This window comes from Pteronotus mesoamericanus, unplaced genomic scaffold, assembly GCF_021234165.1.
Source record: "Pteronotus mesoamericanus isolate MK-2021 breed Mesoamerican mustached bat unplaced genomic scaffold, CSHL_Meso_final contig_78, whole genome shotgun sequence".
NCBI classification, from domain to species: domain Eukaryota; kingdom Metazoa; phylum Chordata; class Mammalia; order Chiroptera; family Mormoopidae; genus Pteronotus; species Pteronotus mesoamericanus.
In genome coordinates, this window is record NW_026555258.1 from 8859225 (window position 1) to 8884964 (window position 25740).

Sequence of the window (25740 nt, forward strand, 5' to 3'; positions counted from 1 at the left end):
CGGACAGAGCAGGAAATATGCCCATTTTTGAGATGAGGACATGGGGTCCCCACCACGGCACCCATCTCTGAGTTCCCAGCCCAGCTGTGTTGCCCCCCACCCCAGAATGTGAACCCTCACACAGAGGACAGGCAGGCCCGTGGGCAAGGGGACTCCTGGTCTCGGACCCTGGGTTTTAGTCTTGGCTCCATGGCCTCCCTGCTCCAGGTCCTTCCCCTTCTGGGCTCTTGGTTTCCCATCAAAAGGCTGAGAGGGCTGCAGCCCGGAAGCTGTTGTCCCTGAGGGATGAGGGTCTGTCTCCAGGCTTCCTGGCTTGGCCAGTGTCCCTCTGTCCCACTCGACTAGGGAGGGTGCAAGCACATCAACATCTACGGTGCCCCAGCCGGGTCCCAGGGGAGCCAGGGTGTTTTGGGCAGGAAGGAAGAGGGGAAGGAGCTGGGGCAGGACCCCGACCCACGGGTTTTGAGCCTGCCGTCGCAGCCTGCAGGCAGGGCTCATCCCCCCTTTCACAGACGAGGGGCCTGAAGCTCAGAGGGCTGATGTCAACAGCCTTTGAACCAGGATTCAGACCCCCGGTGGCAGCCTCCGGAGCACGCGGCTGGGCTGCCCAGGGAGATCTGGAAACCACCAGGTCTCTCGGTTCTGACACCCAGAAGGCCTGTAAATGAGACATTTCTGGCGACCGCAGCCTCGGCCCGGAGGGGCTAAGGAGCGTTGAGCTGAGATGGGAGAGTGAGAAAAGTGCAGACAAGCTAGATGACTCAGACGACCTTTGAAACCAGGAGGGAGGCGGAAGTGGGCAGCATTTCTGGTGGGCAGCACCTCACTTCCTAGAAGGATGCGTCACTGCTTTTGTTGAGTCAGCACTTGCCTGGCAGTCAACGCGGACCTGCGTTCGGGTGGCACTTCTCAGCTCGCTTGTCCCCAGAGCAGTTACAGGCTGCCCGGTGGGGGCCATCCATGTGTGGGGCAGGTGGGGCTTTTCATTTCACAGATGGGGAAAATGAGGCCCAGGAAGGGAGGAGGGTGGTTCAGGGACACACAGCAGGGACCTAAGTCTTCAAACGTTAATTTTCCTATTTTGGGAGACAGAAAAGGAGCAACCCTCTAGAGCTTTAAAAAAAAAGGAGAAAAGAAAGAACTAGCAGCTGAACAAAACTGCAATAAGGCCCCCAGCCAGCCCAAAGAGGTTTCTGAAATTCTGTGCAGTCTGAATTCTTGCCGGCTGAAGGGTCATGCGATTTCCTTTGCAAAAGGCAGAGTTGAAAACGTCTGGCTGAGGGGAAGGGGGCGGAGGGAAATGTTCACAAGACTGGAGTCATGAGTTCCAGCCTGGCTGTTCCCAGTGACTTTCTGGGTGACCAGAAACGAGTCCTTTGCCCTCTCTGGTCCTCAATTTACCCTTTTACATTTACTACGCAGCAAGCCTTGCTCCAATGCACTTAGGCGACATTACCCTACTTTCCCCTCACAGTACATTATTATCTCCATTTTACAGCAGGGGAAAATTGAGGCATAAAGAGGCCAGGCACGCTGTCCAGTGAAGGTGGAAGAACTGGGACTTGAGGCTAGGGGGTGTGGTTCCAGACCCACACTCCTCGCCGCCGAGCCGCAGGGCCCTCCAGCCTGCAGCAGGCTGACCCCCAGCCCCCCCGCCCCGTGCCCTCCCAGAGACCTCAGGGGCTTTGCGTCTGTGGCTTGGATGCCAGCAGGCCTGTTTCAGGAGACACAGGACCATCCTCAACACTGGCGGCTGCTCCGAGCTACTGCCTTTTCCGTGAACTGGGAGGGCACTGAACTGAAACCGTGAAACCGTGAAACCGTGAACCGGTTTCTTCAGTTTGCTCAGCAGTCTTTCTAACCACAGCCCGGGACGCCCTCGGGAGACTCCCAAGTCACGGGAGACTCCCAGGTCATGGCAGCCATCGACCCACCTCTCTGAGCCTTGCTGGGAGCTGCGAGTCCGCACAGGAGAGGATGGCCCCACTCTGATGTCCATTTTGGAGTTTTAACTCAGGTCCGCCTCCAGGACCGCAGGAGGGAGACTGCCATTCAGGCATCCAAGAAAGAGAGAAAAAAACATCTATTCATAGCCAGACAGGGCCTGCTCTGTGGAAACGATGCTACCAGAACGTGACGTGCAGCCCAGCTGTGCGAGAGAATCCCGAAAAGCCTGACCCACGAACGTCCACGTGGAAGGCTCAAAGGCTTGGGTGGTCACCAAGCCTCGAAAATATGCCTGGATACTCAACCGTGACATTCCTGAGGGAATAAGGTTCTGACCCAAAACCGGGGCTTGTCTTCCAAAGCAAAATTCTTCAGACAACAGACATTTTTTGGCTTCAACACGCAGACTGCTGATCTCTAGAGTAAGGAATACTCATGCTAAGAAGGACTGCCCCCATATCACGTGCCCCCGCCCCATGCCACGCCCTGGCCATGTATTTGGGTCCACCTGCCAGTCCCACGAGGTGGGTGTTACTATATGCATTTTGCAGAGAGGGAAACTGAGGCTCAGAAGTGCACATCTGACAAAGGTGGGGCTTGAAATCTGGTGCCAGCCTGGAGAGCAGAAAGTTGGAACCCACTGTCTGCCTCACTAAGAGGCGCTCTGGACAGAAAGGGACGCACAGAGATTTCTCTGGGCAGGTGCACATCAAGTGTCGGGCCCGGGACGCACCAGTCAGCCCCCTGCAGGCATGGGAAGAATTCCTGCAGAGGGACAGGTGGGGAGGAGTCGGCCCGACTGCAGTTAGGACCGCTCCACACGCTGCCTCAGTCCTGCCATCTCAAAGATGCTGGAATCCACCCACTGGGACAATGTCGAGCGCCCAGAAAACCCCCTGCGCTTCCTTCACATTGTTGCATCTACAACAGACAATGGTTCAACACACATGCAGTCGCTGCTACGCTCCAGTCAATTCCTAGGAGCAGGAGGAACCCTGAAGCCTCTCCTTGGGGGTCTCATGTCTCTCCTGAGACCTCAGAAAGGCCCCGAGGAATCTGCCAGGCTACAGCCTGTATTGGAGGCTCAGGGCAGAGGAGGGGGGTGTCCAAGGACATTCGGCTATCTGTTCACTTGATCAACAGCGGGGAAGAGGGAGGGCACTGCAAGCAGAGGGCACGGCATGTGCAAAGGCCTGGAGGCTAGGCAAGCCCAGCGCTCACGGGAGAGAGGCCCTAATGACAGCAGTAGCCTCGGCCCTGCTGGGGAAGGGGAGCTCAGTAGGGCTGACAGGGTGCCATGAGCACGTGCACACGGGGCTGGTAAGGGGCGCAAAGCCAGGGCCAGAACTCAGCTCTCCAGGCTCCCCTCCAGCACTCTTCTGCACACCACTCTGTCTCCCCGGTACCAAGCCTACGTATAATTTTACTCAATGCGTCATGTGATGAATCAATGCCCTAGACACAGCATCTTTCCTCCATCGAGGCTACATGCACACGCATGACCGCTCCACCCCTGCCCTGATCATCTCAAGTGACTGCGTGCTCACAGAGAGGAGGAAGGAAGTGCCTACAGACTCTCCCTCTCAAGGGACCATGCTGGGGCCACACCTCAGGAGAGCCACACTCCAGGCTCCAAGATGCACTCTCTCATTTGGAGAGCATTTATTGAGCACCTACTCTGTGCCGGGCTGTGTGCTAGGTACTGGAAGGAGTCATAAATAGTGGTTACAACCTCTAACTCACTCAGCCGTCCCCTAATTCTTCTGACATGGGCAGGGCTGGAATCTTTACTCCTATTTCACAGAGAGGAGACGGAAGGCTCAGAGAGGCCCTGCGTCCTGCTTACTGAAGACCACTGGCTAGGAGGTGTCGGGGCTGGGACATGAACCCGGGAACATCTGACCATGGAGCCTTTGCCAAAACAGACAAGGGTTCCTGGGGGACTGAATGAGCCTGGATCCCTCCTTCCTGCCCCATGAGCCGCCCTTACCCACGAAGCAGAAGGATGCACTGGCAGGCGCCACTGGGAATGGCGGCCCTGTCATTGCTGGGAGGGGCCACTCTCTAGGCCCAAAGGAGTGTGGCCAGGGCTGGCGGCTTGTGCCGAGTGCTGGAGGTTCTCAGCCCTCAGCTGTCCTGGCCGATGCCACCGAAGGACTAAATGCTGATGGCCTGTGCTTAAGAAAAGCATGCTGGTCATGGCTGATGTGGCTCAGTGGACTGAGTGCAGCCTGCGAACCAAAGCGTTGCTGGTTTGATTCCCAGTCAGGGCACATGCCTGGGTTGTGGGCCAGGTCCCCAGCAGAGGGCATGCGAAAGGCAACCACACCTTGATGTTTCTCTCCCTCTCTTTCTCCCTCCCTTCCCCTCTCTCTAAAAATAAATAAAATCTTTTAAAAAAGAAAAGAAAAGCACGTTGAGGTGGACCGATCAGCCCATCCTGGCACTTGCATTAAAGCCTATGGGCAAGAACAGGACAAAGAGCACAGGCTCTAGAGTCAGGGAGCCCCAGCCAGGTCAGCTCCCTGAGTCGCTGAGTCTATTCAGGCCTGGCCCACCTGGCCCCGTGTGGTGACAGCTCTCCCTCCCCCAGACTCGGGACCTTGTGCGCATCTGTCTCCTGCACAGGAATGTTAGCCAGCGCAGTGCCTTGGGTCCGCCAATCCGTCCTGTCCGGCCCCAGCCCAGTGCCTGGCTTACATGTCATCCTCGTCCACACACAGGCTGGCGCCAGTTCCTCCTGGGAACCCGGTTTTAACCCAACTTAAATGGCTACAGACACTCCAACCTACTAACGTTTGCCAACACTCCATCCAGACAGGCCTTCCTCCCCACCTCTGGGGTTCCTGGACTGGGATGAATAGTGTTCTTATAAAGCTCGTGTCTACCTGAAACCTGGGAATGTGGTCTTATTGGAAAACAAGGTCTTTGCAGATGTAATGAAGTTAAGATGAGGTCATATAGGATTAGGGTGGCCCTAATCCAATGACTGGTGTCTTTATAAGAAGAGGAAAACTTGGACACAGAGATACACAGGGAGAAAGAAGTCCACGTGATGACAGAGTGGAGTGTTGTGTCTACAAGGCAAGGGACGCCAGAGGCTGCTGGCAGCCACCAGAAGCTCGGAGGGGGGCCTGGAACTGTCTCCCTCAGAGCCTCTTGGGAAACCCACCCTACTGACACCTTGAGCACTGTGTTAAGTTGGCCCCAGGGATCTCGGTCTCCCGGCCCAGCCCCGGAGCGCAGCCAGCCTGCACAGGCGGCCGCAGCGGCCCGTGTTCTCCAGGTGCTGCCCATTCATTGAAGACTCCCTCGGGCCCACCTTCTGCCTTGGGTGCCACACAGGAAGTGAGTCAGTGGCTCCCAGGCCTGGAGATTTCACAGGCCCATCTGGCTTCCCCCCAATTCTGAAGACAAGCATAAGGTCGCCAGCTTTTTCTGGATAAAATTTCCATCTATTACCACCTTTCTGCATTTGAAGGGCACCTGACATAAGAAAGCAGCCACCGCCAGGCCTGTTCTGAAGTTTCTCCCTTGACCAGGGACTGGTGAGAGCTTCACACAGCCCGGGCCGGGCCTGGGCCTGGGAACCAGCAAACGCAGGCCACTGTGCCCTACTGCGTGACTTTTTTCAATCCTGGCCCAGGAAAAGCGACACTGGCCACCTCCACCCTCCTGTGAGTACACAAAAGAGGTTTTCTCCGTCTCGAAAACTCGACCTGTATATTCCAGGTACCTGGTGGGTAATTCCAGTTCATCCCCTCTGAGGACTGGGTGATCTCCCAGCCCACGGGAGGTGGCTTTCCAGGCCAGTCAATGAGGGAGGGGGCCAGAGGAAAAGAAAATAAAAGTGAACAGCCGGAGAGGGAGAGAGAAGCACTGATCCTTCTTCTGAAAAGAAAACCAAATTGCGAGATTACGCAATGCGCAGGCAGCGTGGCGGGGGACTCCAGCTCTCTTCAAAGTCACCTCGTAAACCTGCGCCCGCCTTGGGGTGGGGGATGGGGCGGGGGCTGGAGGCCCGCTGCCTGGCTTTCGAAACATCTGGCCCTGGTGGCCTGATAACCCACCAGAAGCGGGTCCCCCTGTGCTTCGTGGATGTCGCACCGCGTCTACCTCATGGTGGCCAGCGAGCTGTGTCAGGAGCGCCACCCCAGGGAGAGAGATTTGTCTGAGCATGAGGAACACTCCTTCTACTCGTCACTCAGGGGCACTAATCGCACCCTGGAGGGAGCCGCGGGCCGAGGGCCGCGCAGGGGCGGCCTTGCTGGGACAGGCTCTGGCGCAGGGCAGCGAACCTCAGATGATAAGGCCCGACGCCGGCGCCTTGCAGGGCCGGAGTCCATCTCTCCCTCCCTCCCGTTTGCACGCCCAGGCCAGGGGAGGGTGGGCCCCAGTTCTTAGGAAGCCAGGAAACACACTCTTTTCTGGGCTAAATGCCCAGATTCCTTGAGCAGTCACAGGACACGCTTTTTCTGAGCCGATCCAAAGCCACAAGTGCGGAGTGGAAGTTTCTCAGAGTAGCGTGAACCTGCGGGGACACAGACTTGCTCACCTGGAGTTGCAGGTCAAAAGCCGGTCAGTGAGAGAGGCCCCCGCTGGCCCCAAAAGGCAGGGTCGGGGCTCCGTGGGTCTCGGTTTCCTTTGAAAGAAAACGGGGGTTCCTTCATTCCATCGTTCTTCGTCAAGCATTTCTTGAGAGGCGCACGGAGCCAAGCACTGTCTCAGGCACAAGGCCGAGAAGGCCCTGATCCCCAAGAGGTGGATCGAGAAAAGGTCATCATTGTGAACAGCAAAAAGTGCTGTGACAGAAACACAGACCGTGAGTGGGTCACGCGGTGCAAAGAAGGGGACCTGGCATCCCAGGGTGGCTGGGACAATTAAATCAGACCGTGCCTCAAATTGCTTAGCACATAATCAGCACTCAGCAGACAAGGCGTGTGCCCCTGTCCTCCCACGGCATGGGTAAAGGGGGAGGGGCGCCGGAAGCCAGGAGGAGAAGCGCTGGACTGGGCCGTAAGGACTGACGGGGCTGGTGTGGCCCCTTGACGCCCCATGTTTCCCGGGGAGCCAAGGGCGTGCCCCCCTCTTGCCTGGTCCTGGGAGACCTCTGCTCTTTCTTGGTGAGAAAGTTCTGCTTTTGGCATCAAGCCCACAAAAATGGGCCATAGCCACGTGTCCTCCCACCAGCAGGACTATTCTAGGAGGTGACTGTCCTCCCGGAATGTGAAGCTGCGATCCTTCACGTGTTTGCTGGGAAAACTTGCCGAAGTTTTGCCATCTCTCTGAGCCTCACTTTTGTGATCTGAAAATGGAAGATCTACCTAAAAGGCTCGCTTGTTCCATGAGACCTCGGAGGTCAAGTGCCTAGCGTGTGCCTGGTACGCAAAAGGCCCACCTGCCCTGCCTCTGCCCAGCACTGATGGGGTGGTGCTCTAGTGGAGGGACACCCGCAGGGGGAGGAAGTGAGAGGGAAGGCGCACGTCCAGCCCTCGGGGAGCCTGGCATCTGGAGGGAACAGCCGAAGGAAAGGAGCGGGAGTCAGCCCCGGGGTTGACTGGTGTCTTTGCTGGGTGTCTTGTCCACGATCCTCCCCTCTCTGAATCTGTGTCTGCAGCTGAAAAGTGGTTCTGGGATGATAAAACGAGACCCGAGGTATATCAAGTGTCTGACACATCAATCTCCTCATTCCCATTCACCACTTCAACATAAAACGGTTTGGGCTGCACCCAGAGGGGCGCGGGGCCCTGTTGTGGGCCGGGGGTGTGTGGCCAAGCCTGTCGTCTGGCAGAGCCCCATCTCCTCTAGAGCCACCCTGGCGTTACGTGGCTCTGTGAGGGGGTGGGCGAGGATTGTTGGCTAGCCCGGGCTGGCGCCGCTGAGCGCCTGGCCTCTGTGGAAAACAACGTCTGGACAGATCCTGGGAGTGGCCACCACACCGCCGCACACCAAGCCTGCTGCCGCGAGTCCCCCTGGGTCAGTGCAAGACAGACCCAGTGGGCCAGGGAACCTCTGACCCCAGCCCCCACCCCCGCTCCACCCACCACAAACAACATGCCACGCACAGACACGAGAACTCAGGGCTGCTCGTTTTCACAGCTTCGTCACCGACGTCTCCAGGTCAGTCAATCAATCGATCAATCAATCAAGGGAGAATAAGAATCAATCGCAGTGACAACACAATTCACTCCCTGGGAAGTGCGGTGGGGCCGGGACTCGTGCAGATTAATGAGCCGCCTGGAAATGGGGGAAATAAATGTATTCTGCGCAGACACGGAACGGCCCGGCCCTGGCGGATGTGCTCGCATCAACTCAGGCTGCTCTCACCCCCGGGAACCAAAACGGCTTCTCTGACGAGCAAGGCAAAAAAATGACGCGCCGAAATCCGGATTTAGGGAAAATAACACATCCGTGGCACTTTCCTTCCCTTCCCGAAGCGATGCTGCGAGCTTTACATATTTTATCATTTATTCTCACATTGTCCCCAGCAAGTTGTAGGCGTCGGCCTTGTTTGTCACAGGAAAGCTGTGAGAGAGGCTGAGGGTGCGGAGGGAGGTGAGGGGCCTCCCACTCCGACAGCCAGCAGGAAAGGGCTGGGTGGGTGGGGGTGGGAGAAAGCCAAAGGCTCTCTTTGGGTGGAACTGTGGCCTCACAGGCAGCCGAGAGGCTCTGGGAGAGGATGCCCAGGCACCCACCCTGGGGCTTCCTCGCCAGCCTCTGCCTCCTATCACGAACCCCACCCTCCCCAAACCATTTGCCATACCTGCCACCAGAACAGCCTTCCTAAAACACCTACCTATCTAGCCCGCTCTCCCTTATCGACCTTCAAGGCTTCCAGATAAAGCTGTCACTCCTGAGCTCAGCCTCCTTACCTGCCAGACCCCAGTCCCAGGCGACACTTGTCATTCACCACGTCAGCTCCGCAGGCCTCTTACAGTTCCATGCACCTCCGGGCCCTGGCACACACCATGTGCTCCCTCTGGCGCGCCCTCTCCACCTGGCTAACTCCTACTGATGGTCATTGAAGGTGGGCAAGGCACGGGCAAGCTGGGGACGGGCATCCGGACTGGGAGTCCTCGCTCTGTGACTTCTTAGAGCCTCGAGGAGGGGCTCCCTGTTCTCAGAGGGCAGCCCAGGAAAATGGACAAACCTCAGAGCTACCACTTAGGAGCTATGGGATCGGAAGCAAGTTTTTGGGATTTCCGGGCTCCTGCTGTTTCATCAGAAAGCTGGGGCCAATGACACACACTCCTCAAGACACACCCAACGCAGCCGGCACTGTCCTAGGCATATGTGAGTACCCCATAAATGCCGGGCCCCCTCCTTCCCTGCCTCTGAATTCAAGGGGCCTCTCCATGCTCTGCCAGGCTGCACGGGTGACAAGCCCTCTTCACGTGTGTTGAGAACCAGGGCCATCACATGCCCTTGCCTACTCTCCTCCAAGAGGTGTCCCAGTGTGGCTCTCAGGGACGTGAGCAGGAAGTGGGGTTGGACCCGCCCCGCTGCCTCTTTCTTCCTCAGCCCAGCCTCAGCCCAAGGAACCATCCATCTGTACGAGTTTGGTTTCTCTCTCTCTTTTTTTCTTTTCTTTCCCTTCTAAGCAAAACTGCTTGGCGGCCGCTCCTGCCTCTGTCCCCAAGGCAGTTCCAAAGGGCCCATCTTCTCCTGCAGAAGTGATGGCGGTAATTCTGTTAATGGGAAGCAAGATGGATGGTACACGGTGCCCAAAGTGTACACAGGAGGCCAGCAGAATCGGCCGCCCCGGGGAGAAGGAAAGTGTTGCTGGAACACACCCTCCTTTGGGGCCTTATTAGGTCTTGAAAGAGCTGCCGCACTCGCTAAAACCTGCTTTTGCCAGCAGAAGCCTCATTTTACAAATATACAACAACAACAAAAAAAACCCGTAATGGGAAGAAAACCCTGAAGATTACGCTCCCCTGCTGCAGCGCGGTGGCGAGCTGAAGTCTTTAGCCTCGTCGACTCTGGGTTTAAATAAATGGGCCTGAACGCCAGCTCACCATTTTGTGAACGCGGCGGTTTCTTTGCCGTTTAAGGACTGTTTGCCAACGGTGGGATGGGACAGCTTTGGGAACATTTTCTTTTAAGAGGTGCGTCTGTCCCAGATGCCATAAAACCCTATAGCCCTGGCGTCAGTCCCAGGAGGAATCCCTGAGACAGCCCTTCCCCAGTCACACCCACAGGCCCTCGTCACACATGGTCACTTCGCAGGTCCCAGTGGCGTCACGAAGGCAGTTTCACTGCGGAATGGGCGTCCATTTCCGCAGTTACGAAAAGGGCTCACCCTTCTCTCAAATCCAGGATCAAGCTGCCAAGTTGTTCTTTGGGCTTCACTTTGTCCAAATACAGGAGGAGGGTGGAGGCCAAAGCTGCTACAGAGACAGCCGTGGCTGGCCACAGGCAGAGCAAGCGAACGTGGAGTCGGCTGCCGGGGGCTGTGTGACCTCGGCAAGCGGAGGAACCGCTCTGGGCCTCAGCCTCCTCATGCCCAAGGCGGGGCTAACCCAGCCCGCCTCACAGCCCTGGGGCAACCCAACTCACTTGGGAAACGGTCGCTTCCCTGGCCAATCGGAGCTCCCCCGATCTTTCTGCTCTTCTCAGTCACACCTTCCCGCAACACCCAGCACCACCCTGACACACAGTAGGTGCTTGTTGAGCATATGCTGCTGTGAGCTGAACCTGTGGACTTTTTTGCTGCTTGGGAAAACAAAAACCTCCATTCACACTAGAGCAGATTGGTTTAGAGTGTGTACTCTGGGAGCCGAAGGCCTGGGTTCGGATCCTGGCTCCACCGTAGACCTGCTGTGTACCCTTGAACAAACAACTCAAGTCTCGCTCAGCTCGCCAACCTGGTGAGACTAATAGAATCTGCCTCACAGGGTCACTGAGAGGAGTCAGAGCGATACTATGTGGCCAGGGACTGCCTGGTTGGCCTTGGTGACAAGCAGTCTCAAGAGTGAGCGGTGGAGTCTTGGGAAAGCCTGAATAAAATGCCCCCGTTCACACTGGGGAGTCCACTTTCTCAAAGACACCTGAGGCAAAGGCAGACCAATAAGGCCATCCCGGGCCCCTTGGAAGAGCTGGGACCATGAACAACAGGCATGTGTTAAATCCCCAGCAACTGCCCTTGGAGAGAAGCTAGACGCTGGTGGGTGAATCGGCCCCCAGAAGCCCGGGGACACCGGCGCCTCCACACCCCAGCCCCATCCACCTGTCTGCAACGCTCAGACCAGCAACACTGAACACCCTTCTCTCACCTCCGGCTTGCGACTGCCCTCCCCGCCCAGAATGCCAGCTCCGTTCTCTGTCTTCCATTCATCACACATTTAGCGCTGCACCTGGCTCCGCTGGCTGAACGGACGACCGAACAAAGCAAGGCGGGGATGGCTTCCACGGGGACGGTGGCCCTGGGCTGTGATTCCAACATGTCCCCGTGTAGAGAGGCGCTCCTGAGCGTCAGGGGTGCCACTGAGCTGCAGTCCTCACCCCACACAGTGTCATTTATTATCAGTACAATAATGGCCACCAACCGCTGATGCCTGGGGTGGGCATGCCTGTCTCAGTGGGTCGTGAAAACTGTCCCAAGGCAGGAACTGAGATCACCCCTCCCTTGGCAACTGAGAAGTGCAAAGCCGAGCCAAGGAGAGAGGCGAGCAAAAGGTAGAGAGGCGACTTGTATTCCAGAGTGTCCAACCCCTCTGCCTGCTTCCTCCATCTCTGGGCCTAAGTGTGGCCACAGGGCTAAGCGCGAGTGTCCCTGTGCACAGGGTTGGCTGGATCTTGGAGGAGCTAAAGGCTGGACCTGGAGTCTCGGGACTTGCTCCCTTGCCAAGAAGGGTGATTGCTCAGAGGCAGCGGCTGAGGTCTGGCCCCTGTCTGGTCCCCACACACATGCAGCAGACTGTAGGGGCAGAAGCCTCAGTCATGCATGAGTCTAGCCATCCAGCTGTGCCTGGGATTATGCAAAGGCCGCTAGCCTTGGGAGGTCATTTGGGTCTGGGCTCAAATCTCTGTTTTCACATTGCATGACTTATGGCTTTAGACCAGTTGCTTCAATCTCTGAAGCCCAGTTATCCTCATCTGAAAAGTGGGGTCAGCCCAAAGTTGTAGGGATTAGCTATGGCAACACAGATAAAGCATCTGGCCAGGTCTCTGGTGCACAGCAGGTACCAAATAACAAGCGTCAGCCAGCTCTCCCGAGCCTCCCTCACCCAAGTTTTTGAGTGGCCAGACATCCACGTCCTGCGGCTGCCAGACCCGTGTCAGGGCAGGGAACCGCGTGGGCAGCTGGTGGAATCTGAGCTCCCCACCCTCTCTGATTTCTAGGGCACACCTGCTTGGCATTGTTCCCGAGCGATCGAGCCGGTCAGCAACCTCGTCATTTGATTTCTGACTCTTGTCACTCAAGGACAGGGAGCTGGAGGGAATGGGTTTGACAATGCAATAACATCTGGCACCAACGTGAGGAGGGCATTTCCAAGGAGGCCCAGGTTCGCGGTGCGTCCCTGGCACAAGAGGCTCTGGGTGGGGAAGGAGACCAGCTGACAGCCATCGCACCCTGGGCCAGGGGTCTGCAGACAGTGCCTCGCAGCAGAGAAAAAACGTTTCCTTCAAATAAGGTCTGGCTCCAAGCCCACACAGAGACTGGATGCAGGGGCCTTGCTCCCTCTGAAATGTGGGTGTTGATAGGGGGAGGCCACAGCCCTCCTGTCAGGGCCAGCTTCCCATGGGAGTGGCCCACGTGGTGGCATCGGGCCCTGCCCTCAGGAGGGAGCCCCGTGCTTGGGGCTTCATGGTCTGTGCTCACTGTCCTGAAAGTCCTCACTTGGTCTTCGAACTTTTAAGCCAAGTCACGGGGAACGATGGTGCCTGTGCTGGGGCCTTGGACCCTCAGCTCACCGGTGGCCAGCCTTCCCCAGGATGGGCCCTCAGCTGCCCGCTCCCCTCCCCGCCCCAGTAATCTCCGCTGCCTTCCGTCCTTGGCGCGGTCACGGGTGCAGGCGCAGGGAGGCTTGGGGCCACGTGCGCTCACACACTGAGCCACAGGGTGGGGCTCCAGGTACTTTTGAGGGTCTGCACTTGCCCTATGAATGTCCCTATGCCCAAGGGAGTGTAGCATTAAATAACAAATAAAAATATCATGGCAGGTGGAGAGACTGCAGAGGGAAGGAAAAACCTTTTTTTCCTGCTTTTTGAATAAGGGGGCTTGTGTTTTCACTCTGTACTGGGCCCCATGCGTTATGCAGCTGGCCTGCATTCCATTTATATGACCCTCTGACCACCCTCCCCTGACCTGGAGGACATCAGGGTCACCCCTAGGCCTCTGAAGAACTAGACACCCTGGGGGCTGAGATAGTCACACCTGAGAAGCTTCTCAGAACTCAGTCCTACCCTCTCCCCACCCACGCGTCTTGTTCTTTGAACCCCTACGGTCAGCCATGTATTCTATCCTGGGGGCTGGGCCCGGTTTCTGGTGCTGGAGGTGTGACAATGAACCAGGACTCAGCACAGTGACGGAATGGGCGGAACTGACGGTAGCAAGGTCAGGTGGAGGGAGCAGGGCATCAGGAAGGGCGTGAAAGGGACAGCTACTCTGGCTGGCACATTCAGGGTGCCTCTCGAGGCAGGGACATCGGCGTGAGCTCTGGAAGCCGCAGGAGCCGCGCATCTGTAAGGCGGGCCATGGCGTCTGAGCATCCAGCCCGGCAGGCGCTGCACAGGGAGGGTACAGCACAGGCAAAGGCTGGGGCACAGAACACTAACTTGGGGACCATCTGCAGCAAACTCGCTTCAGGGCCATGATGGCTCTGTTGTCACACAATTGCTCCTCTTGGGTTAGATATTTGTTTCTTGTGGTTTCTATTCCCACCTGACTCCAGTTAGGACTGAGATGGGGTCAACCAGGTGGCAGCGATGGCTTTTCTGATTTGACTCATCAACCACAGAGCAGAATACACAGTGAATAAGAACTCAGACTGCAGAGTGGGGCCACCCTGGGTTTGATCCTGGGCCATCCCCCCAGCTGTGGGGCCTGGGGCCCATGTGACCTGCCCTGAGCCTCGGCTTCTCACCTGTAACTTGGGGCTAATAAGAGTCCCATCCTCAAGAAGTTGCTGTGATGATTAGAAGAAATGATGTCAGTGAAGGGCACAGCACACAGCAAGTGCTCAATAAATGTCAGCCACCATTATTGTCGGGAAACCCCAAAACATCAGCTCAGAAACCCGAGCATCGCGTGGTGCTTCCTGGAATCCGCGAATCTGCTCCCTCCTTTCCAGCATCTGCCAGGACTCTGCTCGGAGACGGCTCTCTCCCCCATTGTCATGTCGCATCCGTCCATAAATATTTAAACAACATGTCATCAGATTATTATAACATATGATCTATAGCACTGATGTGCTGCAGTTCTGCGCATTTGGGCTTCGTTTTCAGAATATCGAGACATAAAATATTTATGTATTTAGCCAACCACGAGATCTCACATTCTGTCTCAAAATGCTGGGTGGTGGCAAGACGCTGAACTGAGACGCGACGTGTGAAGGGGATGCCTTGTTCTCACGTCGGTTCCTGTGCATCTGGATGGTTTCTGGTTCACGCCGGGGACAGCGTCATGTGGCCTGTGAATGGTGGCTGGCCGGGTTTATCGCTGAAAGCACAGGCACAGGGACCCGAGGACCCCATCAAAATGGGGAGGGAGTTCAAACCAGTAGGAACTGAATCATTTTCATTTCTGCACCTCCAAGGGTCTGTGCACAGTAGGTGCTCAGTGAACGTCCATTGGGAAATGCACTAACTCATGTGTAGCCCAAAGCACCGCCCGGGAGGCTGGCACCCAACATGAATTCAGTAATATTTCTCCTCCTGTTTCACTCTATCCCCAGTGGCCAGCACCAGGCCAGGCATGGAGCGGGGCCCAGGGAATGTTGCTGGATGAAAGGCAATCACAGGAAGAAACGCATGACCAGATAAATCACTTAATTAGCTAATAAATTAATGAGGGATAGTGATTCCCTGTCTGCTGGTCCGATTACACTCTGTAAGACCCTCCTCCTGAGAAATAAAGGCTCCCCAGTAACCCGTAGTGGGTAGGCAAAGAGGCTTTTCTGGGTAATTAAATATCTCAACTGCTAACATTAGCACATCACAGTGACCATATGGCCCGGAATTTTCAGCACTGTGCAATTTCAAGGATGCCCCCCATGCAAGCCATTCGAGCATCCAGAAACTTCTCACACACCAGCGACCTAACAGCATCTTCCAAACTGCCTCTCCTGCCCCCGAATGTCACTAGAATGCTTTCACAGACCAATGCCCTTTTGAGAGTTTGGAAACTGTGGTCTTCATGTGCCTACCCCACAGATGATCACAGTCTGAAGATCTGGGATATTATAGAAGCGGGTGCAAACTGAAGTTGTTACCTTGGAGTAAAAGTATTTTCTTTGCATGGTTCCTAGATGCCATGCTGTCAGCTGGTCCCCAGCCTGTACCCAGACAAAACTTCAGTCTCATTTCCTCCCCCCTCGGATTAGCTGAGGTGGCTGGCATTTGAAAATAACACCAAAGGCCACTAAAATTCCTGGGGGAGACGAAGAAAGAAAATGCACCCTCACTGATGCAGGCACACCAAGTTCAAGTTCGCACTTAAGATCCTGGTGTACCTACATCTGTGTGGATTCAGCTGGACCGGCCCAACGCACGGGGTGGGCTCCCTTCCCCACTCCCTGTCTGCCATACGCTGCCCGGTTGTCTAACAGGTAGGAAAGCATTCCTTTCAAGCTGGAGTCCCCATTTTGGGGGCTGGGTGGCATCTGGGGTCCCGTTCATTTGCCACACAGCAATGTCTGTGCCGAGAGGGGGCTTGCGAGGGTGTAGCCTCTTCCTCTTTCCTAAGCAACCCCCCAAAAGATATGCCCTCTACAAAAGGAAGGGTGCTTGGTGGAAAATGCAGCTTTTGAGACAAGGCACTTCCCCGTTTCAACCCAAAGAGCCTGCTATACAGACATTCTGGAGCAGCCTGTGAAGAAAGAGGCAAAGGAAGGAAATCCCCTAATTCTGGGGGGTACACGCCCTTCTGGATTTATGTTCCTCCTACTTGGAATAATTTGAGGATGAGGGTGAACCTTTCTCTGAGAAATCTCCTCTGTACAGAGGATGGTCAGCCAGGCACGACTCAGCCCTTTGCTGCCACTGGGAGGGGCGAAGTTTGCGGACAGACTCAGTAACTCCATAGACACACGCTCTGGGCATCAGCCACTTGCCCACTTCACACTGCCCGCGATGAGCCAAGCACAGGGCTGGGCACTGAGGACACAGCTGTGGTCCACAGACCAAGCCTGACCCTCCCGGAGTTCTGGTTCTAGTCTGGGAAGCAGGTAACAAACATAAGGGGTCAGGGAGGGCTAAGGGCCCTGAAGAAAACTAACGCCAGGCCAGGGAACAGAGAGTTCAGGGGCTAGGGACTCATTTGGACGGGGTGAGTATCGTCCCTTCTCTTTGGAGAAGTGATTTTTGCGGTGTCCTGAAAGAAGGCGAGGAGCAAGTCATAGGAATCTGGGGGGAGGATTTCAGGGAGAAGGGACGGCAAGGGCAAAGGCCCTGAGGTGAGAGCAAGCTTGGCCGGAGCAGGGTGAGCAAGGGGGCCACCTGAGATGTGAGGCTGCAGAAGTCACAGGGACCCAACTGCTCTGGCCATAAAGACCAGACCATGCCCAGGAGCGGGTGGGCCGCGGCGGCCTTCTCTCCCGCCACACGCCTCTGTTCTCTGGCTCAGCCCCGGCCTTCTGTGAGACAAGACCAATGCTCCGTGCTCCTGGCATGCTACCTTGGCGCACGCTGTTCCCTCCGGCCACCACGGAGGCTCTCTCCCAGGCCCGGGGCCTGGCCACCAACCCAGCCCACCTAATGGGCACATTCAGACAGCAGCCTCTGCCCTCTGGCCCTTCAGACCAGACCCCCATGGAGAGGGTCCTCTCTGCATTCATGCTAATGGTATCGAAGCCCCATGTATCCTGGATTCTGTTTCTGTGTCTTTGTCTATAAAATGGGCACACTGGTACTTACATCACAGAATTGCTGGGAGGGTGAAGTGAGTCCATGTGGAGGGTTAAAATAGAATGTGACACACAGTAAAGGCTGGTACAAGGGACTTATTGAAGGGCTCAAAGACTGAGGAAGTGGCAGGAAGTCCCTGGCTTCACACTGTTTGGGGTCTGCCCACATTCCGGGCCCCCAGTCTTGCTCCCAGCACCCTATCCCACAGCCCCCAACACCCACTTCCTCTGTGGGCTTCCTGTCCTTGACCTCTGCCCTGCCAGGTCTCCAGGCTTCCTGACACCCTGGCTCAGATGTCCCTCCCACTTCTCCAGAGAGGGTATCTCCAAATGTGCTTACAGCAAATTACAGACAAGGCAGTCATGACGCGTGTGTCCCCACCAGCTGGTGACAGGTCCAGGGGTGGGGTCGCGAGAGGGTCTCTGAGCCAGCTCCCAGCATGATGCCTGACCCAGGATGTGGGGATGTGTTTCTTGAATGAATGAGTGAATGGAGAGCCACACAGCAGCCAGTGTGGGCGTATCTGTTAGTAAAACAGAGTCCACTCGGCCCGCGCAACACCGAGTGGTCCGTGTTTCTGCACTGAGCTCTTCACCCGCAGCCCAGGCCCAAGCACCGCCACCAGAGCCTTGGCCTGGAAGGTGGCCCAGTGATCTGACTGAAGCCACAGAGCAGCCTCAGAAGCCATGGAGACCTCGGCTGGTGACAGACTCTCTGGGCCTCAATCTCCCCATCTGCAGAGTGAGAGGCTTTTACGCTTTTGCTTTTAAGCATCAGAACCTTTTTTTATAAGAATTTTTTCCTACATAACATAATGTGAACCATTTTAAAGTGAACAACTCAGGGGCCTCTAGCGCATTCGCAATGTTGTACAACCGCCACCTCTATCTAGTTCTGAAGCATTTTCCCAAAGGGGGCCCTCCATCTGCCTGTTAAACAGTCACCCCCCTCACCCCGGCCCCTGAGACCACCAATCTGCTTTCTGTCTCGATGGATTTATACATTCTGGGCATTTTGTATAAGAACCTTTTCTTAAAATGACTCTTGTGCAAAACCTCCTCATGTAAAACAGGTAACAGGTGTGGCGCTGTGGGTAAAGGTGGGCGTACGTTTCCCCGCCCCTCCGCCCCACACCCCCCTCATCCTGGGGCTCATGTCCCTTATCCATAGTGGCTTTTCAGGGAAGGCTCTAATCCCAGGCGCTTTCTTTCCAGAATTCTAACCCTAAAATTGGAGTTTTAAGGCAAGTCACCCCAAACGGTGCCGGAGGATCAAGGGCCTCGAGACTGATGTTACCGGCCCATTCTCCCAACGACGGAGTGGAGGCTGGAACCATGTGAAGCCCTCGCCAGAGGTGACCGCTGGGGCGGTGGAGGCGCTGGACTCAGAGGTCTCAGGAGCCCACCGGTGCTCTCCCCTCGCCCCCCACAGCGGCCGGCCAATTCCCAGAGAAACCGCCTCAGAACGGGCGGTCCCTCCCTCAGGGAAAACAAGTCAGCCAGAGGGAACCCCAAATGCTTAGCCCATGCCAAACAGGCCTCTGTGCGGGGAGAGGGCCGACTGCCCGCCCCGCCTCGGGCCTATGACAGCCGTCCCTGTCAGCACAGACCTCTGACAGGGCTGACGCTGTGTAAATAACGAACAGGACATCTGCCTTGCCTAACACAGCTCTGGGAGCCTCCCGAGACCCCTCCTCCAACCCCAAGAAGACGCGCCAAAAACGTATAAGATTACTTTTTTTGCCTTGCAGGGGGTGGGTGGGAGAGGAACAAAGATTACTCATTTCTAAACATTTTCCTGAGATGCCCACGGCCACCTGACATTTAAATCTTGCCTCTTCCAAGCCACTGCTGTCTCCTCCCCGTCAATTTTGAGGGTCACTGATCATAGGAAAGTGCTTCAGTGATCTGGAGGGGCTCCCCCGGCACCCCTTTCTGCCGTGTTGAGGGCCCCAATGTGCAGGGACCCTGAAATGCTCTCTGAGACAACTGTGCGACCTCAGGCAGGTCCTTAGTAATTAAACAGTTTCTAGGATGTCCTTGGTAAACATGGCGGAAGTGAGCATCGGGGGACTTACAAGGTGCTACCCACATGCGGTGCATTTTATATGCACCTGTTCATTTGGTTCTCCTCTCAGACTCTGTGAGGTCGTAATACTGTCCCTGTTTTCCAGATGAGGAAACTGAGGCTCTGAGAGGCGAATGGCTTGCTCCTGAGTGGCAGGTCTGCAGCGCTGACCTCGCTCCGCTGCTGCCAAGGCTCAAGTCCTCTTTTTTTTCTTAACCTTTTATTTATTTATTTTTAGAGAGAGGGGAAAGGAGGGAGAGAGAGGAGAGAAACATCAGTCAGTCGCCTCTCTTATGCACCCCGAAGGAGGGACCGAACCCGCAACCCAGGCGCGTGCCATGATCAAGGTTCAGATTCTTCAATGTGATTGTGGGTGAGTGCCCTCCCCTGTCTGGGCCTCGGTTTCTGTTTTCTTCTCTGGACTGTGAGCCGAATGAATTCCTCCTCTGCAGCTTGGCCCGATCAGAGCTGAAGGTCAAAGTAATTTGAGTTGCAAAGATGTTGGGGACACAAGGAACAGAGAGGGCAGGCTTTGGGGACAAATTCCAACTCTGCCGCACACCTGTGGTGAGAACGGGTCTGAGGGACTCAACCCAGGAGCCTCGCTCAGGAAGTTCTCCTTACAAGGCCTGTGCTAGGGTCAAGCATCGCCCCTCCCCCAGCCCAATTTTGAAGTGTGAAGGTTAAACAACTCCGGGAAAACGCTGGCTCTGAATGGCAGCTTCCCTCCCCCTCCCCTTGTCCGAATTCCTTCACACTCGGTGGAATTCCTACATAAAGCCCCTTTTTCTTTTCTATGAGGTCACCCTCACACAGATGTCTACGAGAAAGAAAGAACGGCTCCGTGTGGATCAAGGCCGTTGGAACTGAATGCGTTTCAGATCCGGCTTCACCCCCACCTTCCACTTCCCCTGGCCCCTCACTTGCCCTGCCAGACGGAGCCCCGCCACAGCGGCCAGTTGGGTTTGGAGGGGCGCACCGGTCCTGCCGGTGGATGCCAAGAAGGCCTGGCTAGAAGACGGGTCTTTTGCCACCAGACCACCCGAGAAGTCGTCTGTGGAAAAATCCAGAATTGGAGACAGTGGCAGAGGCTGTGTGTGGGGGTCTGTTTCCACACAAGCAAGTCCTGTTACAGGGACAGATGTCAAAATGCTAGTTCAAGTTCCCAACTTAAACGTTACAGGAAATTACACCACCGACCGATCTGCCCCAATGTCAGCTCCTGTCTGGGAGTCGAGTCTGAGAAGGCTGTTGGTCTATTTCAGTTTCAGTCAAAGGAAGGGACTGTGTGTATGTCACCCAGCTCCAAAGGAACGAGTAAAGCCACTGGCCCGATTATTTTCTTTTTAAACTAACGTTTTCCCAGAAGGCCACCTTGTCACTACGCAAGGGTCAGAAATGAGAAGATAGCCAAATACCAAAAAGCCACTGAGGGTCTTTAGCCAAGCCTGACTATCGGCCACCTGCTCATATAACAGCAACTCCGCAGACACTCAGAGGGGCGCAGACCATCGCAGAGGACTGCCCCACCCCAGAGGCCCCCTTGGTCCCCAGAGCGCCGCATTCTGGCTGCCATCTGAGGTGATGGCCAAGGGAAGGTCTGTCACATGTGCACGCCGCTTCCTAAGAATGACGTCAGAAAAAAAGATAAAAATGTAGAAACAAGGACTATTTTTACCTCTTCAAATCACAGGCCAGACGGGAGAGAAATCCATCAATGCCAGAAATGCGGCTGAGCCTTCGCTCAAGATCTATTATTTCACACCTTAAATTAATGCATCTCAAAGCAATTTGCAAATGTCCATCAACTCGGCAGAACGTAGTGGGAAGGGAGAGAAATACCTTCTCCTCTCAACACCAAAGGACACTCACAGCGGCACCACACACCCCAAATGGCACAGGTCCTCATACACAACATTCCTCTCAAGTACCGTGTAGTATAAACCGCGATATAAATGGAAGTGAACGAGGGAGACAGGCACGGGACTGGAATGGCGGGTGACAAGACGCCTAGGTAGAAATGATGCCATTCAGAATGGAGGGCCACGCCCCCTGGAGGGCACTCTCCGCCATCAGGGGTCAGGAGGCTGGCCTCTTCCAGACACCAGTGTCCCAGCTTGCTCCTTCCCCTCACATGTCTGGAGGGGCCGGCCTGCATTCAACAAGGCATGACTCACCAGGGTCCTCCGTCCGCCACCCTCTAACTCCCTCGCTTGGTCTGCCCAGAGAAGAGGAAGGGAATATTCTTCACTTTTTGACAATTGTTTTGACACTTCCCTTCTGAAACCCATCTTTGGCACTTAGGAAAGAAAAATGTAAACTGTAGCCCTTTCTATCTGACAGCTCTGGTTCTGGGCGTTGGTCACCTACCCCCGAGGGGCAAGAGGGGACAAGGAAGGAGGGCAGCCTTCAGGAAGACCCCTCCCAGAAGGCTGGAGGCCACCGAGGAGTCTGGCGGGAACCTGGTGTGACTGCATCCACTTGTTTCTGTTTTTCAGGAGAAAAGCAGAACAAAGGTAGGCAGACCTGGCTGAAGGTTAAGAACTTCAAGTCAGAAATCATAGATGTGGCTCCTGACTTTGCCATTTGCCAGTTTATGACCCTGCCCAAGTTACTTAACCTCCCGTGTCTTCATCTTCCTAAGATCAGGATAACAATCCTGGACCCTAGCCCTGGGCCAGACACTGTACGCAGTGACTCTTACTTTCCAAGTTCAGTGGGAAGACTATGTTCAGCCAAGAGGGGTTCAAATCCAGGGTCAACTGCATATTATTAGTACGTGATCTTCAGCATGTTATTTCATCTGTTCGTGCCCCGGCTGCCCATCTGTAGAAGGGGCATCATGACAGTTCCCCTCTCACAGTGTTGGTGAGTGGAATGAGTGAAGTAAGGTACTTAAAAGTACACTGGCTGGCCCATGGTACGTCCTCACTAAACGGTGGCCCTTAGTTGTAGTACTACTTTCATAAAATTACGCACGGTGATTCATCTCCCCGAGCCTCGGTTTTCTCATCTGTAAAGTGGAGGTAATAACCCCCTAGCTCACTGTGAAAATTAAAGGAGCGGATGTGTGTTAAAGCGCTCGGCACCCAGTCTGTGCAGCCTTTGGAAGGCAAATGTCACACCCCTGATGCTGGAAAGAGGATGAGTGTGAAATCAGGCAGGTGACCGGATTCTGCGTCTGCCTCCTCTTAGTGGTCCCAGAACACGGCTTGGCTCCTCTGAGCCTCAGTTTCCTTGGGCATATAAAACCAAAAGCAAAAAACCAATTAAGAAAAAAGCCATCCTCGTCAGCATGACTACTGGGAGGATTATGGGCACGCAGTGGGTGCTCCATAATTGCCACCACCCTTCCCTTCCCTTCTCCCTGCTTCTGCCTTGCTCAGAGTCCTCAAAAGTGTCACTGGGAAAAGCCAGGGTCTCCCTTTCCTGAAACCCGAACGGCCCTAAATGAAGACCAACCCAGGCTTGAGTCTGAGACTTCAGTTTGTGGAGCTAGAAACTACTGTTTGGTCATTTCCAAAGCAGACGGGACAGCAGGAGCTGACGGGACAGCAGGAGCTGACAAACCACAGGGACCATTTTAAATCCTGGGCCTTTCTTCTGGGAAGTTAGGCAAGAACCTTCCCAAATGTTTGCCCGTGGGGCTCTCTGCCAGGGAATGACTCAGCCACAGCTCCCCACAGGCATATTTTATTTAGGGGTGGGGGATCGGGGAAGGCTTCGCCTGGATGGGGGAAGGGGAGGCAGCATTTCCAGCAAACCTAGAAGGTGTTGTGTTGTTTTGTTTTTCGTTTTTTAAGACACAAAAGAAAAAGAATGTGGGTCTTTTTTGTTTCCTTCCAGGTTTTGTTTGCTAAAAGAAGACGTCCAAAGTTCACTCCGTAAGCTGCTGAGTTGGAAACAGGCACTTCCAGTCGGCTCTGCATCCCTTTCAATGAAATTCTTCTTCCATTAACGCCATAGTTTTTAAATGCCCCTAAGGTTCCCCTGCGCATACGCTGAGCTTGGAGGACGACATTTTCCCCTCCGAAAGGCAGGCTGAATTTTGACAATTCAGAGAAACTAGGAAGCTCCTGAGTTTCTAAAGTTTAAGTGCCTTAAAGCAGTCGAGATTTTTCGACTGCAGAGATTTTCAACATGTGTAAAGCACAAAAAGACTGTTAGTCAAAACTGTGAGGACAGACCTTGAAGATGGTGTCCCAAGCCTGCTGTGATCAATTTGTTACTGTCTTGGGGGCTCTTTGAGGCCCAGGCTTGATACAGATAAATCAGATGAAAAGCTATCTACTTAGCAAGGTAGGCAGAGAGACATCCAGACACAAGACAAGTGTCTCCAGACCCCTGGTCTCCCCAGGGTCAGCCTCGCTCTGTTCCCAACCCCCAGGCCTAGGGAAAAAGTTAAAATTTTCCAGGGCCGAAGAGGGGTAGGAACAAAGCTCGGGAAACCGGAAGGGTACCCAGGAAGAACTGAACACAGGTCTCCAAGGGTCAGGCCCGCCACTGCCCCAGCCTAGTCTGTGCCTCCTGGAGCCCCCACTGAGGGTCCTGCCGGAGACCCTGCCAAGCTGTGGCTCTGAGGCCGCCCCCTCTGCCAGACCCAGCCAGCCTTTGTGGGTCTGACTTCTGGCTCCTCATTCACCAAACGAGGCCCAGTACCCACCGGGTGCCCACGCTGGACCCGCTTCTCTCCATGGGCTGGCTCCCTGGCATCAGCGCCAGCGGAGGGCACATCACACAATAGGCTCGGTGGGCCCAAACGGGGACCTTTATCCACCATAATAAACATAGTCGCACACTCCTGTACATTAATTACACACACACCCACATATGCACATTTTTGTTCCCACAGGCTCACGAATACCCGCAGAAATCACTTGTGAATCGTCACACACGTGAACTCCCTGAATCCACACATACTCGATCACAAAAATGAGATCTCAGATGCAGCGCTTGGTACACTCCTTGGCACATAGAAAATTAAACACTCGGTAAATGGATCAATGGGAGCCATGCCCATTCAGCACCCCCCCACCCACCCCATATACTCATTCACTCCAAACCACACAAGCCAGGCACTCCGATGTGCACACGCACCAACTCTGCCACAAGCACACACACACTCCTGCGAACACGCACGCTAGGACGCACGGCCGCGGACACACTCAGACTCGCACGTTCACACGCGTCCGACCTCACGCGCGCACAGTCGCCTGCTCTCCCCGCGGAGCCTCGGGCGCGCGCGCGGGCACGCGTAGCGTCCTGGGCCCGAGTATGGGTGACGGCCCCGCGGCCCGGCCCCCACCCCTTCCCCGGACCGAGGGCCCGATCCAGTCGCGTCCCGGCCCCAGGCCACTCACCGGCGCGCGAAGGGTTCGGCTGCCGGCTGGAGGACCCGCGCGCGGGACCGCGGGCGGCAGGCTGGAGCGATAGGTCGCACACGGGTTGGCGGCGCCGCGGCCGCACGCTCGCCCGCTCTCTGTTCCGCCACCGCCTGTGCGGGCCCGCGCGCGCGCTCCCGCCCCTCCCCGCCTCGGGGCCGCGCCGCCCCCTGCGCTCGTGCGCGCTCCGCCACGCCGGCTTGGGGGGCTCCCCGGCTCCTCCCTCACCCCGCCAGTTCCCTTTACTCTCCCAAGACCACTGTCACTCAGCCCAGACTCCCTTTCCCATTTCAGAGATAGGGAAACTGAGGCCCAAACTCACACAACGAGTCAGATGCAGCATCTTCCCCTTTCCTGGGGCTCTAGACACTGAGGATTAGGGTCTGCAGTCAGACAACTCCATGGACCCCTCCCTAGCGTCCTTGGGTACCCCTCACCTCACATTGCTCCCACCACAGCCCTGGTCACACTGAAATCGGCCAATCAACAAACGCTTATTTTGTTCCTGCTGAATGCCGGGGTCCCAAGGGACTCGATGTGACCAGAGCACTGCTCCCTGCCCTCCAAGCACCAACATCTCCTTCGCTGGACCTCCCCACTTCCTGTGGACCCCAAGACCAGTGAGAGTCAGTGTGCAGAAGTTTCTGGGAGAAGTAACACTCCATTAATGAAAGTTTAACACCCTCTTTAAGGAGACAGTCTCCATGGGGGCCCACAGGCAACAGCTCAGTTCCAGGCTTCACTTCCTCAGGGGACCCCTCCCCCCACAGAAGGGGCCGCTCCTGGCGCGAATAGTTCCTGTTTCCAAACGTGCTGCTTCTCCACATGCAAACCGTACTGTGTCCCTCAGTAGGGTGTGAACAAGGGGTGACAGTGACCACCTGCCAGCTACCAAGGGGGCACAGGAGGATGCCCACTGGGCCTCCTTTGCCCAGTGAATGAACTAACTTCAACTGGCTATGATCCATAACAATAATGACACCAGCTGAGCGCCCACTGTGTGCCAGACTCTGCCAGCCTTGTGGTGTTCAGTCCCACAGCCGTTCTGTGAAGGAGGCATTATGCTACTTCTGTGCCCATTTTACAGATAGGATAAATGAGGCTTAGAACTGGAGCTTAGAAAGCAAATTCTCTCACCCAAAGCCACCCAGCTGGTAAGTGGTTGAGCTAGAAGCTGGACTGTCTAATTCCGATGCCTGTGCCTAACCTAGGCAATCCTGACTCATGGACAGCATAGCTGATATAATAAGGGTCGGCGCAAGCATCAGCCGGTCCA

General features: G+C 55.6%; 1 protein-coding gene across 1 annotated transcript in view; it reads right to left on the reverse strand.

Annotated features, from left to right (window-relative positions):
• NEK6 (NIMA related kinase 6) overlaps window positions 1-24549 on the reverse strand; it is a 72545-nt gene extending 47996 nt beyond the window's left edge. The window contains exon 1 of the mRNA XM_054584395.1: window positions 24444-24549. The gene's annotated coding sequence lies outside the window, so the exon portion shown is untranslated. The remainder of the gene's footprint in view (window positions 1-24443) is intronic.
• Window positions 24550-25740: the final 1191 nt, after the last annotated feature.